Below are 5,965 nucleotides of genomic sequence, written 5' to 3'. Positions count from 1 at the left end.
CAGTACAGAGAAAGAGCAAAATTCTGAGGATTACGGGGAATCCTTCCCAGAAGGAACTCACTGGAAGAATGAATCATCTCAAGTAAACACAGACCTGGATCAAAAACTAAAAGTAAAGAATTTAGTATCAATGGTTCATTATGTATGACCTCTCTTCTGAATCCAGTTTAACTCCTAGTTCTACTGGGATCAGTTGTCATGGATTCTTCAAATATTGTCAGTTTTGCTTAAACAATGTCTCTATTCTCAAGAAAACTGCTCTTATTTAGAAAAGTGTATGTAACATTGCAAATGAATCAAGGCAAACTCTCCCTCCTGAACAAAATCTGCTACAGGTTTGCAACCAGCATATCTTTGATTTACCCTAAGGCAGCCCTATTATTTTCAAGGCAGATGAACTGCTCCCAGAAGAATGAGACTAACATTGCAAAGAGCATCTCTATAGTGATCTTCAAAAGAAGTAATTGCAGCTAGGGGCTATTCCCAAAGGGGCACCGAGGGGCAGTTGGTGATTATTTTTTGTTATTAAGCAGTAGAAAATGCAGAAATGAAGATATAATGTAATACTAGTAAGAAAAATCTCATATTTAATATACAAAGTCACAGGTATGATTTACATTTTACTTATGCTGGGTCCTGTTACCACCCCACACGTTACAAAATGCAGGTGGTGAAACTGCTGGACAACAGTAATTTCTTCCTACAAAGGCCAGATAAAGCAGAAGTAATTCTGAAGATCTGATACATTTTCTAACACAATTAGAGAAGGAAGATCATTTATTAATATTTCATTTCAGAAGTAGAGTTCTGAAGTCTTTGCTCCCAAGCTGTTAGTGCTAATAGGTTATTTTCCTATGTAAGCAGAAGAAAAAAGGTGAAAGCTTACAAAATCAAGGAACATTCATTTGAAAGGAAGAAGGATTAATCACTACAGGGAAGAGTAAACCACTGAAAGAACAGTACAGATTTAACTCACCTGTCAGACAAATCAACAAGAGACGGCCAACTTTAAAGTTTTACATTTATTTGCTAAGAAGTGCAGTTCTTGAGAGACAACTGCAATGTGTAATTAAATACACTCCCAGGTCTGAGATTAAATACTATCTTCTCTCTTTCACAGCTCTTGCAGATAAATAGCCCTCAACATACAGCACACACACCCCATGAGGCCATCAGGTGGTCTTCAGTGATGAGTTAACAAGATGACACAGAAGGTAAAACAGTTTACAATGCTGCAGCATGGGCACAGTTTAATCTCTGCTGGGGCTAACATTCATTGGGACTGCAATTAAATCCTCTTAATGGATTCCTGTGGAAGCATGTCAGTGCTAGATCACCATTGCTAATATGATCTGCCTGGGTTTTGTAGATCCTGGACCTAGCATCTTGAGTAGTTTACTTAAAATATCTGAAACTGGTGAAGACTACTGATAGTGTGGCCTCCACACATTCAGGTTTCTGCCAGCTGCAGCTCCCTCTTCTGCCCCAGCAACATCACCCACAAGGGGAAAGGAGTTTAAAGCTATATAATGAAATATAGCTTAAAAGTTAGCATCGTAGATCTAAGAGATGCAGCTTTACAATAATTGTGAACCACAGCTGAGATATTATTTAAAGCAAAATTCTTTGAAGATGCCAAGTAAAGTTTAGTTCTCAGGTTTTTAGGACAGAGCAAATTTTTAATAGAACTGCAGTACATTGCAAATCAAATCAAACTTTCATTTAGCAGTAAGAGGAAAACATGGGATGCCAGATACCAGAGTGCTGGTTTTAGGGAGATCAACCTAAGCTGGCTTTGGGTGGAAAGTCCCACTCCAGCTGAACAGCATGGGATGCAGGAAGTGTTTATCAGCACCCTTGTTAAGAGACCTTTATTTATAGCTATCTACACAGAAACAATGACTTCTCAATTCTACCACCGAGCTATGACAAAACTGTTTCCCTTATGCACAACTGAAGTAGTCAATTCTCCTTTGGACATCAAACACGAGTTCTGTGGGACACTGCCAGAAGGGCTTTGCACAACGTAAACCTGATCACTGCAGGATATTAGGTTTCATTTAACTTTCATTTAACATTGGTCATTCATTAACAAACAGAAGACCTCATTTGATATCCTGGGAGATCAGATTAGAAAGTGAATTGGATGAGCTGAATCCCAAGGAGACAGAAGTGTCAGCATGTTTTCCCTTTGCTGCTTGCAAAATGATGAAATTTGAATGGCAAGCAGTGCCACCAATATATTTTGAACAACTATTAAACATAGAAGCTGTAATCTTTTAATTAGTTTCCTCACAGAAAAATGGAACAAGCAATGTTCAGCACCACTCTGCATCTGGCAGGTGGGTTTACCATTCAAGATAATGAAAAAAATTAATTTTCCTTGCTCCTATCCACTGTACACAAGGCTCAATCCTGAAACTGCTATCTGTCCTATTATAAGGTGCAAGATTACATATTAATGAAAACATGTGCCATCTTGGCAAGTGATGTTCTCATTTCCATTCTAGTCACTCTCAGATGTTGTGTCAAGACAAGAAGCCAAGTGCAGACTTACATGCCATGCCCTGATGCATGACTAGAGTTGCAAATCTACTTTATAAAGCATCTGGTAAAAGCCTGCCTGAAAGGCAAATCCAAAGTCTGCCTCGTTACTGGCTGGGTTGGCTCCTCCAACCTTTGGCTATGGCAGGACATCCCCTCTCTGTAAGGCAAGAGGCCTTGCACTTTCTCTGATATTCCCCTCTGACCCAAGTCAGTTCCAGAATACTTTTCAGGAACACAAATTTAAAAAAGGGTTTTAAACAGATTCAGATAACCCACCAACAACCTGCTTCTCTTATTCTGACAAAAAGATCTTAACACTCTCTGTAGTGGCTCCTCAACTGAGCCCTAAATGTCTGAAACAGAGTCACTTCGTCAAGCTTTGCTAAGTCAAGCAGTACTACTGTTGTTTTAGTCTAAATATAAAGTTAACTTTGTTTAATTCTAAAGAGTACATCATTGTAACTGTGCTCAAACATTCTAAAAATTATTTAAATCCATGCAAAAAAAAAAGTTAAAAATTAATGTTTATTAGTAAAATTTGTTCCTGTAAAGGAACATCAATATTTTGAATGTACCAGTATCACTAGGGTTTAATCATATAAAAAATGTCTCCATGCATATAAATAAGCCCTATCAATTAAGACTGATGGAACTAAGTAAAGACATATCAATGTGCACCAACTGCAGAGCTGGTTTAATCTGCAGTTTGGTCTTCAATATGGAGCAATGGAAGCAAGAATCCCAGCAAGGAATCTTATTTATAAAACAACTCAGAAACAAAGTGGGAAGCACAGCAAAGTTTAATACAAAAAAAGGGGTAAAGCTGAACCACTCCCAAGAATGCTGACTTGCTCTTTACCAAATGACAGCTTGTTCTGCCTTAATACAGGCTTTGAGCACCTTGAAGATAGCAATTCATCTCATTAAGTTCTTTTCTTAAATTCTGGGGAATAAAAACATGGTTCAGAATTGAAAATCACTCATAAATGCTCAGATGCACATGAAAAATAATCAATCCTAAAGAGAAATGAAGTAATTCCTTTCATCTTTAGGACAGCTTCATCTTGGTTTAACACTCCTGGAATTACTCTCAGCTGGCATCAGCGTAACAACAGAAAGAGAAGAACAATACATAAAAGAGATTAATACAAACAGACAACACATGCACTGACTGTGCAAAAAAGCCTGATGTGTGGAAGTGGCATAACTGGTAAGCATCAAAAGGTCTGGTTTGCAGGTCAGAAGTTGAGTTGTGGTGGAGATCTATATATGTTATATGCTTGAAGACTGATCGGATAGCCAGAGAGATATCTAAATCCAGCATTTCAGGCATTTAATTCACAGACTTGAATTGCCAACGTGGACAAGTTCGGAAGCCTTTAGCTCTGTCTTGTCTTTCTCTCACAATCCTGATGGCAAAGAGATTTTTTTCATAAAGAAAGATTTAATTAAAGAAACAATTAACACAATAGTATGTTTTTATTGAAGTGTGAACTTCAAGGGAGTTTGGCTGATAGAAAGTACTCATCTCATATGTTTGAAAACCTTGTTTGGTATAATCAGCTGTAACAGGGTGAAGAAGGTTGTGTTTATTTAAAACTTTGATTTGGGAAATGGTTTAAACCCTTCTGTACCCTGGGCTTGTGGCCATGCTCTTGTTTCTGTGCATCAAGAGTCTCACACAACCAACAGTCATTCATTCAAGTTCATATCTCATTCAAAGAGCTTCATAGTGGGATTCACTGCTCACATTTCATATTCGATTCTTTACGTTTGGGAACTACCGTGACTGAAAGGCAAAAGTCAAATTCATCTTTTTCATTAGTCTCAGTGGAGGCCACTGTTTCTCACAGCTCAGTACTGAAACAAGTGGAACATGCATTGCTCAACATGCCCTCAGCTTCCAGCTTCTAAGAACGACCTTTGGAAATATTTGTTTTATGTAAAACATTGACAGAGTAAAGCCATGTCAGTCCTGCTGCATGCTGCTCTTGCTGCTGGGCAAACATGCAGTGGCTGCCTCTTTACCATTCTCCCTGAGTGGAGAATTCACTGTAGTGGGATCCTCACCATTCACACACTGGATCCGTGTCAGCACTGACACACCATGCAGTGAACAGCTAAAGAATCATTTTCTCCTCCTTCCCAGCAAGTAACATTTTGCTGCATGTTATTCAAGCTCTCTTGGGCAAATGCAAGTTACCAACAACTGCAACCAGTGAATAATAAATATTAATAAAGCATTTAATTGGAATTTTACTGAAAAGCACTTTCACCAGCACAGCTGGCAAGAGCCCCCTTGAACAAATGCTGTGTGCTTGCCAATCACAACATAGGTAGAATCATAATTAGCAGAGGCTAAGGACTGTACATGTGTAAACATCACTGATGCCTAAGCTTTTCAAAGCATGTATTTAATAGACTGAAATAATTTGGGAATGCTACCTAAAATTCCCTTCTTCGGTCTTGTCATTTTTGAGCAGGTGCTGGTTATTTCTTAGCACACACACTACATTCTAACAGACTCAGACACTACTCCTGAGCTAAACCAGCACCCTGGGAAATCATTCCCTCCAGTCTCTACAGCCCAGGTCATGTCATCTATGGTTCTAATAAAGATAGCTCTCTATGACCGGTAATGGGTGAAAGGGTTCATAAATACTAGTTGCCTATCATTTCCCTTTCCTTAGTTTGACACTGATGAGTCTCTGCCCGCCTCACTTTCCTTTCCTCCAAAGCACTGCCATTTTCTGAATCAGAAAGAAATCCACCCAGTTAAACTAAATAGATGCCTCTAGTCCTTTTGTTCTAGTCCTTAACAATTTCCCATGCAATACGCCCTTAAGACTCGTTGAAAGAAGAGACTGAACATTTTTTAGTGTGCATGCACTTAACAATCTTTGCAGTAAATTCATCTGTGTATTTTCTCACTTGAAATCCTTGCACTAAAATGCTGATTGGCACAAGAATTCTTTGTACAATTTCCTCAGAGAGCACACTAAGGTGGAGGAAACGGGCTCCCTCAGTAACCAGAGGACTTCCTGCAGGACAAGAAAAATGGCCTTCTGTTGAACAGTCATTGATGAAAATGAACATGAAAAGAACATCCATTTGGATAAATTAATTTTGGAATTAATACCATTTTCAACCCAAATTCTTAACCTCCACCTGACAGCCATAGTGGCTTTGAAGTGAAAAAATTTCTCATTCATATTGGGAGCACACAAAATACTTTTCCTCATATGTTTATTCTTCTACAACCTTGTTCCTAGTAATTTATCCAAGACTAGGATGATGACTTATTTCAATCATATGATCAGAGATGAGAAATAAGCCCACATGACTCAGGAAAAAAATCACATTGAGTAGTAAAAATCAGAAACATAGGGCAATCATTCTGCACAAGATTTGAAAGTGT

The sequence above is a fragment of the Colius striatus genome, chromosome 3, assembly GCF_028858725.1.
Source record: "Colius striatus isolate bColStr4 chromosome 3, bColStr4.1.hap1, whole genome shotgun sequence".
In the NCBI taxonomy this organism is placed as follows: Eukaryota; Metazoa; Chordata; class Aves; order Coliiformes; family Coliidae; genus Colius; species Colius striatus.
The sequence above is the reverse complement of the archived record's forward strand: the minus strand, read 5'-3'. Positions refer to the sequence as shown.